The sequence below is a fragment of the Sebastes fasciatus genome, chromosome 6 (assembly GCF_043250625.1).
Source record: "Sebastes fasciatus isolate fSebFas1 chromosome 6, fSebFas1.pri, whole genome shotgun sequence".
Taxonomy (NCBI): domain Eukaryota; kingdom Metazoa; phylum Chordata; class Actinopteri; order Perciformes; family Sebastidae; genus Sebastes; species Sebastes fasciatus.
In genome coordinates, this window is record NC_133800.1 from 27,638,861 (window position 1) to 27,653,748 (window position 14,888).

Genomic DNA, 14,888 nt, shown 5'->3' on the forward strand with positions numbered 1-14,888 from the left:
AGTTGTTGAGGAATATAATGTTCCTTTCTCTTTAAGTTCAAGTCGATAAATTTCTTTTGTGCAACTTTTTCCACTGATGCATAATTTGAAAGTTACTTTTGTTATCGTGAAACTCGCATAAAAATATAAAAAAAATCAGTAAAGCTAAGCCTCACCCTCCCTTCAAAACCCTGAGCTGTATTTTCTTTTCATAGCATTGTTCATTTCTTTTTCATTTTCACTTTCAGCGTGCACACCTCCACATAACTTCAAGAGAAATCAACCGCTGGTATTATCTTGGGATAAGCTGTCACCAAAGCATTCAGGACAGCCAAGCTTACTTTTTTAAAAAAGTTTTGAGGACATATGACAGTAATAACGTTTCTTGGCTCTACTTTTTTTCTGTAGTGTTACTGTATGTTTGATTATAAGTTCTGGATGTAGTTGTGCACGTTATAGTTCAGCTAATGAGCCCTGAAAAACAAAAGAAATGCAAAGCTAAGAGAAATGTGCAGTCTCCATTTCAGACAATTTCTGGTCTCTGAACATGTGCGATTCATGTTGTTGTCAGAATGATTAATCGAATGCCTCTGTGCCTTTTTGACGTATTTTCACTGGTTTGATCACAACAGCAGAACATCTGTCCAAGTTGGGGAGGGGGGTGGGGGGGTGCAGCCTTAGGAAGTCCAATACAAACACATCTCAACTTGAGCTGTACTTTGCATTACTTTCTGTCTCATCTTTCTCTGAGGGGAGAAGGTATAACAGATGTCGAAATGGGGGAATATCAGATGAAGATGAAAGTAAGATACGGTAATTTGAAAAGGCCCTTGCTTGCACAAAATAGATGAATGATCTCCAGATCAGGAGGCGTGAAAGAGAGACGTAGAAATGTAAAGAAATGTGTATTCAGTCAGTTTTGATAAGTATTATTTTGTTGTGATGAACAGCAGATGCAAGATTATAGACTGAATGCCTTCAATTGAAGTGTGCACATTTAAGAAGCAGGTTGCAACTGATAAAAACAGTGTGTGTATTTAGTGTGTGGCTTAAAAGTAACTAATATGCAGATTAGGGCTGCAACTAAAAATGATTTTCATTGATTAATCTGTTGATTATTTTCTCAATTAATAAATTAGTTGTTCGGTCTATAAAATGTGGATCAGTGTTTCCCAAAGCCCAAGATGACGTACTCAAATGTCTTGTATCAGTTTACTGTCATAGAGGAGTAAAGAAACCAGAAAATATTAACATTTAAGAAGCTGGAATCAGACAACTAATCGATTAATCAGCAGCTCTAATGCTGTTAATATGCATTGATATGCTGAACTGACTCTCAAAATGATGTGATTACAAGCTCACAGATTTTTATAGTCTACAATGTCACAAACATTTGACCCAAGAAAAATCTAGTTTTACAACACGTACATGTTATTGTATTCTCAGAGTGACTACTGGTATGTAGGATTTAAAAAATACTACACGAACTGATCAACAAACATCTATTCTTCTTTAATTCCTGTAGTCTTTCAAAAAACATTTTTAGATGGCTGAAAAGCTTTGAACAGCTTTTATCAATTTCTTGTCTACTGTTTACGTGCCAGACGCAACTGTTGTTCACAAAATGGTTTTCAATCAATGAAACGTTTTTTGTCAGCATCAGCCAACTTCATATAAAATAACACGCATAACAGTGTTGGAAGAAGTTCTCAAATCTTTTGCTAAAGTTAAATCAGCAATACCACAGTGTGAAGTCAAAGTCATGCATATAATAATGTAATTAGCATCAAAATATACTTAAAGTACCAAAAGTTAAAGTGCCCATTATGCAGAATGTCTCATTACAGAATATTTATTGGATTATAATTACTGATGCATTAGTGTGGTCATCACTTTAACGTTGCTGCTGGTAAATTATTTACCAATTACTAATTAAACTAAAAAACTAAATTAATTATTTACATACATACATACGTAAAATCTAATCCTATCATAACCTCTGATAATACATCATAATTTATTAGTTGATTACATTAATCTGAATCTGCAAAAGTAACTCAAGTTATCAAATAAGAGCAAAATGTACAATAGTTGCCTCTAAATTGTAAAGCTGGAAGTATAAAGTAGCAGAAAAATGGAAAATGTACCTCAAAATTATGCATAAGTATAATACTTGAGTAAATGTACTTAGTTACTTTCCACCACTGACTGTGCTTAACAGCAATGTTAACAAAGTGCCGGCTACCCGGGGCGTTATCACACCTGGAAATAATACCTATAGGTGATAATGGCTGCTGATGGTTAGTCCCTAAACACCTGTTTACATCACTTATAATGTAACTACCAGTATGCACACAGGTAATGCATGCATCCACATTCATAGAGGTGGTCCATCACCTTCAGGTGACACCCACAGAGCTCTGAAATATTTGACAGGACTAAAATAAATCTCCTTCTAGTAAAACTTTGAGGCTCCTCTTTCAATTATAAACTACAAATGACTTTTTAAAGTAGGAGGAACACTTTACAGAATAAATCCAGGCATGCACTGTTACTGCGTTGCGGGGCGGCTGCCAACAAAGACAGAGGCTCTTCGATGGGTTTGACTGTTTACTCTGAATCCCCTCATTAACATGTAAACCCTGAATTCTAGGTGCTTTGGCTCAGGCTGCTCAACCCTGATAAGATATTTCATTTTGAGGCGTCTGCAATTTTGGAATAGGTCTGACTCCATTGTGTGACACGGCACTGGGGGGCCAAGGTGCGAGGAGGATGTCCGATAAAAGTAGAATTAACAAAGGAGGGGGGTTACAAACGCTGACACAATGAATGCAGCAGCTCGGGGAGCTAACACTGTTGGTGTGTTTGTTAAAGTGAAAAGTGTACTGCTGCATACAAACACAGACAAATAACACAGCTATCACAATGACTGATTTAGCTTACAATAAAATCAGACTGAAACGTAATGGGATACGTTGCTTTATACTGAATCTTTCTATTAGCATGTAGTGAATATAAATCCCGGTTCTATCTCCCCTATCAGGACTGTCACAGACAGAGGGGTAAAAGTGTCTCAGCTTTAGAGACATTGGATAAAACCAGCAAAGCAGTCAATCTGGCAGTGTAATTACCCATCATGCCGTAGCTCCTCTTCTTCCCTCTAGGTGCATGACGAGATAAAATAAAGATAATCCCTCACACCCAACCTAACTCGACATCAGTGCTGGTTGTCACCATAGAAAATTGGAGGTTAATAATACACGTTAAGGTTAATACAAATGTGAAAATTGCCCAATTTAATCTGTGCTTCTTTAGCCAAAGGGCAAATGACAGAGTGAAAAGTTAAAAGGCTGCTCTTTGTTTAAGATGGCAGTTATACAAATGACTCCGATTTACTTGTACTGAACAAAATAATTATAGTTGTTGAGGGCTTTGAAATGAAAAACTACTGTAATTAATTACACATTTTTTAACAGTTCAAAATGTACCTTAAAGGGAGATTTGTCAAGTGTTTAATACTCTTATCAACATGGGAGTGGGCAGATATACTTGCTTTATGCAAATGTATGTATATATTTATTATTGGAAATCAATTAGCAACACAAAACAATGACAAATACTGTCCAGAAACCCTCACAGGTACTGCATTTAACATAAAAAATATGCTCAAATCATAACATGGCAACAGGCAACAATAGCTGTCAGCGTGTCAGATTGCTGACTTGACTATGACTTGCCCCGAACTGCATGTGATTATCATAAGTTTGGAGCGTTATTTAACCTCCTTCGCGACAAGCTAGTATGACATGGTTGGTACCAATGGATTCCTTAGGTTTTATAGTTTCATATGATACTAGTATGTTCACTCCTCTTTAAAACTGAGCCCATCACAAACTTAAAAATCACGAGTTGCGTTAAAGAAATTAATAGTGCTAAAACAAATTTGTGTTAACGCGTTATTATCGTGTTTACTTTAACAGCCCTATTTTATATAAAAGCAGTGTGCACAGAGGTACTACAAGCATGATGAACGTGTGCAATAAGACTGCACAATTTACAACATGAACATCAGTGCAGCGTTTTGCAAAATTCAATAAAACACCTCAGGAAGACGACTCTTTTTGCATACAGTGTCCTACATCCCTGTCCTATGTCTGACATCTGCACACACTATCAGTAATCAATACATCTTATTGCCCTGATAAGCAAAGATTGCTGTCCAGGTAAACAAACGGAAAGCCTCGCTGCAGCCATTAAAATTACATGACCCTTATTTCCTCAGTGCCGATGGCAGCAGGCACAACTTTGGAATGACCTTCACATACCGTGTATCTAATAATCACCAGCCTGTAAGACATCTTTTTGTCCTGACCAAGCATTTTTGCAGCAGTAATAATTTAGAAAGTGATTTAAACTAATTCAGTTAATTTTGTTGAAGCTGGCAGCTAAACTCTGATGAGAAGAAATAACTGCATGGCTGAAAATATGAAACCTCAGAGTTTGAAATCAATTTCATCTCACTCACAGGTTTATGAAATCTGAATTATTTTGACATGCATGTGACGTGTAAATCCATGCTGTATGTTTAGTGTGTGATCATGCTTTTTTGACAAGGCAAAACAGAGATAGTCCAGATAGGGGTGGGCGATACATCGAATATAGTCGATGTATCGCGGCTACTTAACGTACCTCACACCTCAGGAATATCTGGAGAAATAATCTTTAGAACCATCAAAAAATCGGGGATTTGCTGACCATTGTTTGGAGGGGGGAAATCAGGCCCAAAATCAGTTTGATTCTCGTGTAGCGTGTTCCTGGCATTAGTCAAATATCACATTAGATGAAAGAACAAAGAACAAAACAGGAGTAACAAACATCTGTTAAGTCCTACCATGACATATTAGACATGCAGACTCTAAAGTATTTTATTCTGTGACTCAGCACAGTGTAAGCAGGCCAGGCAGGTGAAGAGGTTAGAGAGGGCCGTGTGAAGACCCAGCAGCACAGGGCAAGGGTAAAAGGACACTCCCATCTTGCCAAATTAAATCACGAGTCTCCATCAGGGTAAATAAACCGTAGGGATGGAGTGGGGGGGGGGACTTTGTGTAGCAGATCTGCTTTTCGCGGGCCCCGAGGATACAGAATAACGCTCATCCGTGGTGATTGCGTGCCGGGCCGCGGAGCGTTACGCAGAGCCCCCAAAGATAAACTGAGGGTCACCTCGTGAGCCGTCATCTGAGAGGACCGCGCTCATGTTGTGAGGCTCACCCAGAATTTACAGATCTCTGGCACAAAGGGAGGAAATTATTATTTGTGTCTCTTTGGGTTTTCAACAGCTGCTTTAATGGGCCTGTAATGATTTTCAGTAGTTAAATCCCTAATTCATCAAGTTTGCTGACTAAACCAAAACTGCTGCAGTCTTTTTTTATTGTTCCTGTTGATGCATGCATTTATACTTAATTAATACTTAAATATTACAGGATACTTTCAGGTTATGAAAGATAATCTACAACAGCCAAATTAATTATGTATTGGATGCGGTTTCTTTACCTTTATAAACACAAGCTACTCAGCATGGCCAAAAAAAGTGCTCTGAAAAATAGCCCCCTTGACAGATGGCAAAGATCTGCAGCTTTGCCCCCGAGCACCTCATGGCTGAATCCTTTATCTATAAATACAGTTGGCAATTAAGAAAAGGTGGTAGGTGATGCCACATGTCTGATGTTCATTTGCAGAGCGCGACTTTGTGCTACCCCAAGAAGACCTGCTTTGACACTGGCCAAGGCTCTGTCACTCTCTGTGTCAGCATTTCCATTATGTATTGGAGGAAAGTGGGAAGGCTTTGAATAAAAACATTGTTTTCATTGCATACAAAAAATCAGACACTGGAGGAATAGTTAGTTAATATTCTATTAACTTTGCTAGAGCTTTAATATGGTATTAGAAATACTTTAATACTACTAACGTTTTTTTGTCATTCATTCTTGCTGCTTTAGTTAATGAGATATACAAGAGGGATTCAGTCAAACACCAAATACAGGTCAAGTAACTCTTACCTCTGTGTCTTTTGTTCAAATGTAACAGATAGGAGGGGTGTAAAGATTAACCACCACGTATCGGAAAAAAATGATACAAGAGACGGAGATTAGGCTAGAATACAACTAGGGCTGTCAATCGATAAAAATACTAAATCGCAAGTTAATCACACATTTTTTTATCTGTTTAAAATGTACCCTAAAGGGAGATTTGTCAAGTATTTAATACTCTTATCAACATGGGAGTGGGCAAATATGCTTGCTTTATGCAAATGTATGTACATGTTTACTATCGGAAATTCAATTAACAACACAAAACAATTATAACTATTGCCTAGAAACCCTCACAGGTACTGCATTTAGCATAAAAATATGCTGTAATCACAACATGGCAAACTCAAGCCCAACAGGCAACAACAGTTGTCAGTGTGTCAGTGTGCTGACTTGACTATGACTTGCCCCAAACTGCATGTGATTATCATAAAGTGGGCATGTCTGTAAAGGGGAGACTCGTGGGTACCCATAGAACCCGTTTTCATTCACATATCTTGAGGTCAGAGGTCAAGGGACCCCTTTGAAAATGGTCATTCCAGTTTTTCCTTGCCAAAATTTGGCACAAGTTTGGAGCGTTAGTTAACCTCCTTCGTAACAAGCTAGTATGACATGATTAGTACCAATGAATTCCTTAGGTTTTCTAGTTTCATATGATATCAGTATCTTATAAAACTGAGCCAGCTACAAACAGACTTGCATTAATGCCTAATCATCATGTTAACTTTGACTTAATATCAGATATTTTTACACCATCTCAACCCTACCAGCTAGTGGCTAACTGTGTCTGTCTGCTGTTTGGTGCTGAGAAGGTAAATTAGGTTTTTAGAGCTTTTTCTCTGAAAACGTCTGCCTGTAATAATGTAAGGAGGGAGCTGCAGGTTCAGGTGACAATTTGTGTACTGTATCTACAAATATATCTGTATTCTTTTTTGTATCAGATTGTGGACTGTGTATCTAGATACGTATCTAATAGTCTGGCAGGGAGAGACACAGACTGAGTAGATAGACAGGCAACATGTTTTAGTGTTTGCTTGTTTTTGGAAGCGGCTTTTTGTTGTATCTGTGCTAACCTCCTTTCAAGTCTGAAACACACACCATAGACGCCATGCAATAATTCACTATTCCCTATAATCCTCAGGAATTCACATGAAAGAGATAAAACGAAACACACGTGCCATAAAACGAATCAGAGGAAGCTTTTGTAACAAAAATTGAATGAGCTTTAGCCGTGAATAAATAATCCCTGTTCTGCAGCATGCAGTCCATTTAATTGCATTACTTATCAACTTGTCAGAGAAATCCATAGCTGGACGGCAGAGAATTTCCCCACAACAAACACGGTCTCTTATGGACCTCAGTTTCATAACAGCTGTGTTTGTCAGATCGTCCTAATTCTTGTTTATCTTATTCAAAATTACTCATCCATGTAGAATACAATATGCGGTCGGCGATAAAGAGACAGACACAGACAGACAGAAGAGTGGCAGTGATGGTGAGAACACAGGGAGAGAGTAAAATACATTCAAGGTAAACAGAGAGGGTAGGCAGAGACGGGGAAAAACAGAAATACCTCCAGGCTATGCCTTTTCCAAGTCACTGCTGTTGGCATTCAGACTATGCCCTGTTTGCTACTGTCTTTATAAACAGTAAAATCAATATGGCCACTGCTCTGACCCCGGGGCTGGAGGAGTCCATCAGCGTATTGACTTACAAAACAGGTTGTTCAGGAAGGGCATTGCTCGAAAGTTTTCAGAGTGGATATGTACCTGATGTAGTAGTCTTGTTGTCAATCATCACTGTTGCATAAAGACTGCTTGAATTAAACAGTTGTTTCCACTAGTGTTGCACGGTATACTGATACTGATGACAGGTATCGCAATACCCCGCCGTTAAAAATGGTACAATACCGCATTTTATTTACTTTAAGCATGACAGTGTTTTAATAAGAGCCATAGGCTATTTGCTATGAGTTGCATCAATGTACAACAGCCGGAAAGTGTGTGCGCGTGTATGCTAGGGCTGTGTATTGGCAAGAATCTGACGTATCACGATACAGGGGTTGCGATTCAATATAAAGTGATATATTGCGATACTGTTAACAAAGCTATATATTGCAATTTTTAAAAATCAGATTTTAGGAAAACTGTCATAGTATGAAAAAAACACTGCCAAAATGTTTAATTTTTTATGCAATCAGAACACTCGATCTGCATTTGCATTTTAACATGATTGTGTGTTATTTAACCTCCTTCGCAAGGAGCTAAGCTAGTATGACATGGTGGGTACCAATGGATTCCTTGGGTTTGATAGTTTGATGCCAGTATCTTCATTCTAGCTCTAAAACTGAGCCCGCTACAATGTTAAAAATCGCAAGTTGCGTTAATGCGTTTAAGAAATTAGTAGCGTTAAAACAAACACATTATTATCACGTTACCTTTGACAGCCCTAAAACAAACACAAGTTCCGTTCACATTCACTGTTACACACAAAACTATGTGGACTGACCAACATTACCGTAGTGTCCCACCGTTAGCCTTGTGCAGCTTTCGTTTTTGTATTTAAAGCCATTTTACTGTATAATGAAGATACACATTGATAAAATATCACTCGGTAATAGATGCACATCAAAGTGGTACATAAGCTTGTAAACAGTGAATAGGACTTGAAATCAAAGACAGCCGTGGGAGGGTGGCGTGTGTGTGTGTTGTGCCCAACATCTTCCTGAGATGACATCTGACAGCACAAGGTAAATGTAGCTCCCTGACGAGCATGACAGCCTTCGTCTAGAGGACAGCGAACAGCAGAGGTACAAAGCAAAACAGAAACCAGCAGACAAACACGATCTGATGGCCTCAGCTTCATTCTGCCAATCTCTGCTCCCCAAAATACCCTTCTGACTTTCACACCTTCCCTCCTTGACATAAAACAAGATCCACTCCCAATACCCCGACGGAATCTGGGATTTATTTTCGCTTACGTGCCTATAAAATAGACTCTTATGCAAGTGCTCCAGATTTAAAGCGCTCAGAGGGGCTGAGAGAGTCCATATTGTGCCACTTCTGTGCACTGAGGGAGGGAAAAAAAAGAAAAGAGGAAGATGATGATGACTTGACTGAACCCACTCTAACTGATGGGTCCCTTGGCCTGAAGCATGAGTGCGTATGTGCTTGTACGTGTGTGTGCGCACGCTCTCATTCAAGTGCACGCTCGTTCTGTGCAGACTAAATCATTGTAATGGAGCTCTTATGCCAGAAGAACTCAATGGGAGAGGACACTCACAGAAGATGGCCCCGGAAGAAAAATCATTTGAAGGCAAATCGCTTTTATGTGGGGTTTCTCATTGAAATGCACAAGCAATGAGGTGGTTTTGTTCCTCTCCGCTCAAATGGCCTTAACCCGCTAGACGTCGCTAATCGCTGGACTGCTTGACAAAAAGTACGGTGTGTTCATAGCTATATCTTGGGGGGAAAATCTGATTTGGGAGCCCACTGGTGTTCTCCAGCAGAGTTAAGTTGGTTTTCCTCTAAATAATATTTGGTTTTAGGAATGATGATCATGGAAAATGTCTTTTATTTTGCCTCGAGCACCACTTACAAGGCAAGATTTATTACTTTGTGTATCAATGTGCAATTTATTTCACACAAGCCACACAGACGGATGTGAGTATTAAAGGCTATGGATTGGCAAATTCTAAACGAAGTAATCATAGATCAGAAAAGTTTCTTTAAACTGGATCAGATGGTTGTAACCAGATGTATTGACTACTGTCAATGATATACTAATATAATCTGATCTATTGACATACAGAAGCCTTCCTCAACACTCAATGAGCAAGACCATTACCATACCATTATTGTAAATTTATAGCACTGTTGCTTTTGTGACATAGCAGGGCTGTGTATCGGCAAGAATCTGGCGATACGATACATATCACGATACAGGGGTTCAAATTCAATATATTGCGATACTGTAAGCAAGGCGATATATTGCAATATTTTTAACCTAATTTTAGGAAAAGGGTTTAAAGTGTTTGAAAAAGTTCATGCAATCTGAACGTTGGGATCTGCATTGGCCTTCATCACAGTCGCTGTAACATCCAACATCACAGCACTACTATGAGAGAGCACATACACTGAGAGGGCGCATCTCTTTACAAATGAAATGAAGAATTGACTTTGTCAATCTTTGCATGTAAACTGTTATTAATTAAAAATCAATACTGCGTTTTTGAGAATCTATACAGTATCACAAAACAAAATATCACGATATTCAAAATGTTCGATAATTTCTTACACCACTAAGACATAGTTCCTTAATGTAGATGGAGACAGACTGAAGACAAACGTACCCCCAAAACCTAAAACTGAAACGTAGACCAAACCTAGAAAACCTAGGCTAGAAGTATACACTTTGTTTACAATAACACAGGCAACTTTAAGACAAGAAAATACAAGTGTTTTAAACAAAGGACCGGATCCCGAGAGTAGCCTTAAGATGGAGACTACCAGGCAAAAGAAAACCCGGGAGGCACAAATCCACTTGGCGCAGAACTGTGATACAGGAGCTGGAGGTCATGGGGAGAGGCCCAACATGCTGCCAAGGACCGAATGCAATGGAGAGAGCTCATCGAAGCCTTATGTCCCATAGGGGATGAAGAGGATTGAGTGTGAGTTTAAACAAATGATTTGCTCCACTGCTTCAGGCTTTCACAACCAGGCAATGTTGAGTGATTTCGTAAATTTAGGTGCCCTTTTTGTCTGAAATCAACCTGTTGACATTATCATGAAATGCTCTCCAACAGATTGAAAAACAGGAGGCGGTCGAAGCAATGTTAATCCTGCTTCAGATGCAAATCGTTTTCTGATTACATACATGACAGACCACAAACCGTAGCCATGCTTGACAATTCTAATGACATGTTCCAGTGTGCTATTACAGATGATGGTGTTGTGGAGATATTTGTAGTATGCTCTTTTTGCATACTGTGTTGCACACAGAGAGCGATGAGGGTTGAAACTGAGGGGTTGGAAAAGTCAATACTAACAGTGGGAATTTATAATATTGTGAGGTGAGGAAAACAAAGGTTATGCTACCAGTAATTCTCCTTTGATCAAATGGCCAAGTAGGGAATCTGTATTTTCTTCTGCACATTGTATTTTCTGCTAATACATTTTGTGAAAACCCTGGAGTCCAGCCCACTTGGTGGCAGTAATGGACTCGCTTTACACTACATGTCACCATTCACCCATTCATACACTGATGGCAGAGGCTGCCATACATACAAGGTGCCACCTGCTCAGGATCTAATCTAAATACTCATTCACATACACATGCGGACTGAAGGAGACGGGGATCGAACTGCCAATCTTCCCATTCTTGGAGGACCTGCTCTACCTCTGAGCCACAACCTGATTTGCCAACCACCAATCCAAACTAAATAAGAAGAAGAAGCAGGGTGTGAAGTGGCAACCACAAACAAACTCTGATGTGTTTTTATTCCACACAACAAATTAAAACTAAAATCAAACCCGTTTTTAAGATTGCACAGCGGACCGGAAATCGACCCAACTCTAGCAGAAACCCTGTTCATATGACAAAGACTTGAAACTTGCACTGGCCCTGATGTTTTCAATACTTCAAAAGAGATACAGACAGTATTGAAGTGTACGTGCGAGGACGAGAAACTAAACTTTACTTGCTTGTTGTGCCATGAAGGGATTTACTTGAGTTCAACTGTTGTGTAGTGATTGGTTCAGAGACGTAAGAGGGGGCACGCTGAGCCTCACATTGAAGCTGCATCGGTTGCCATGGGATTAATGATATGCTGAAGCTCCCCGAAAAAAAGAAAAAGAAAAGACTGCCATTGTGGCACGCTGTTCATTATAATTAGCTTTAGATTGCCTCTCTGTTCTCTGAGGGCATGAAGGAATTGGAGTGTTTTGAGCCACTTTGGAGTTTTTCTTCGCTGATGGATAGCTTTGGTGTTTACTGCTTTTCATGAGGCTCGAATTCAAAGAAACAACATAAATATAACATATACCAAGGTGTTGCAACAAACACACAATAAACAGTAGGTTTAATGTCACGAATATATCTCGACAATGACTCCCGGTGACACAGAAGCCACTTTCTTTCAAGGAAAGTAATAACACAAATTATTAATAAACACAGCCTGCTCCTCACAGACTATGGTACATGATATGCTAGACTGTCAGAGTAGCTGAGCTTGCAGGGCTGTAAAAACATATTACAGTCTAGAAAGTACAGTATGTAGGGAAAGCTATTGCTTGTCAAAGCATATATCCATGAAAGACTCTCCTCTCTACACAACCCTCACACTTGTTATCTGTAACCAGTAGGGGATGGGAAGAAAAATGATTCACCTATGTATTGCGAAACTGCAAGTGATTATCATAAAGTGGGCATGTCTGTAAAGAGGAGACTCGTGGGTACCCATAGAACCCATTTTCATTCCCATATCTTGAGGTCAGAGGTCAATGGAAATGGCTGGCCATGCCAGTTTTTCCACGCCAAACTTTAGTGCAAGTTTGGAGCGTTATTTTGCCTCCTTCACGACAAGCTAGTATGACATAGTTGGTACCAATGGATTCCTTATGTTTTGTAGTTTCATATGATACCAGTATCTTCACTCTATATAATAATGATCGATAATGTATTTAAAAAAATTTGTGAAGTTAAAACTAATTTGAGTTTAAGCGTTATTATCGCTTTGACTTTGACAGCCCTCATTTTTTTATACTATTTTGTGTTCACTAGGTATACAGTTCTCACAGTATTGTTTATTGCCCCCCCTTTTGTGGAGCAGTGACCCCCTAGAAAAGTACTACTGGGCCTATATGACCCCCTCGTTCACACCTTCACATGTACCTAGGTTAATGGGTTTTATTAACCCACGTACACTTCAGTGGTCACAGACATACCTCTACCAAGGAAGGTGATTTCACAAAGTATTGTCCTAGTACTCATACAACATTTGGAGCCCTTGCCACCCTCCTACACTTGCGTTGATCATGCAGGTTACGCCAGTTGAAGTCTGAAGGGGTAGTTATTGACGTTAAAAAAACTGATCGGCCAGTACTGGCAGACCAAAGGTAGACATTTATCTACCAATCATCCAAAACATTTCAAATAAGCTAATTCCAATGTGCAGATATAATTCCCACCACCCTCAGTGCCTTAGAAGCTTTTTTAAAAAAAGACAGATCTCCTGCCTGCTCGGCTCATTCAAATCTACATGGATAATTGCACGACTTGAGGTCTAAATACAGATTCAAAAGGCTAGCAGGGTGCCTATTCTTCTCATAGATAATAATAGTGTGCATATTTGTCCCAGGCGCTCAGCACATTTTACACTCAATTGCTGAGGGGGAAGCAAAACATATAACAAAAGCTATAATGTTTGTTGTTGTAAATTGTTGTAAACTGTTGTTACTACACTGCAGAACCACGGAGAAAATCTATTGTGTAATTTGTTGTGGGATTAAAAGAGCCATTAAGTGATCTATAACTCCTATCCTATTTATCTATGATTTGTAGAAACTATAACAATAGTGTAACGTCTCCGGCATCTTCTTCAGTCCTCCTTGATTTGCAATGGGTTATAATTGACAGCAATTCAATTACATTTTCACTAGACGCAAATATTCACCAGAAAGCTCTAGTAATCAATCAAATCAAAAAATGCAATACAGTCTTTAAAGGATGCCCCTTATGAACATTTCATGCATGTTGTATGAACATCCTAGAGACAGATCTATCAGCTTTCTTTGTGAACATGAACAACACTATCTTACAAGGTAATCCCCGTCTCTGCTGGCTTAGCTGTGGTGTGTCTGGCTGACAACCAGAAACTCCATTGGACTGCCATTAGACCCCTGCCAAACCTGGCAGGACCAGGGCGAAACCAGCCGCGACTCAAGACCTGGCTAATTAGGCTTGGATAACACTGGGCCACAGGATCACACTGGTATATTGATTATCAGTGAGTGACTGTAAAGAATGTTTAGTGAAAAAATACCGTGCAATATTCATTTGTTTAAGTTGGTCTTTCTGTCTCCCAGAGGTGACAGTCTGAATCCACTGAGTAAGCCACTGAGTTTTAGTATTTACTGTGTATTTATTCAATACCTCCTGTGTTTTTTAATATTTGATCTACATTTACTCACAATCTTAAATTATTCTGGCTTGCTTTCTTTATTTAGTTATTAATTATACAAAGTATATAATCCTCTAAGTTAAAACCCTATTGATAACCTTTTTATTAGAGGAGTTCAGTGATTTACTATTATAATTTCATAAAGTTGGAGGTCTCACAAGAGGCATATAAAAAAATTATTTAAACAGCAGCAGCAGACATATCCAGGCTTTTATTCTCTAGTATAGGTCAAGCTCCAAAAGTCACTGATTCCTAAATTTCCCATAATCCAACCCAATAGCATCTTTCATTAGACCATTTCTGTCTAGTAAATACTCACTTCTCTTAAACCTCACACCCCCAGTTTGTAATGCAGGCTTTCTGTGAAATAACTGAAGCCTTCAATCTCAAGCTCAACCCAAGAAAACCTGACTAGTAGTACTTCACTTCTCTCAAACCAAACTTCATGTGTAAAATCAATGAAATGCCCCTTTAAAGACGGGTTAAATATGAAGATTAACAAACACTTTATTTGGTTGTTTCTAGACTCTAACTGTTGTCTAATGCACAACTGATCAGCCAGGTGCATGTGAATGTGAATAATGCAAAGACAGTGTTGAATTCCCACACACTCACAGCACTAAATGTATTAAAAATGCAAAACA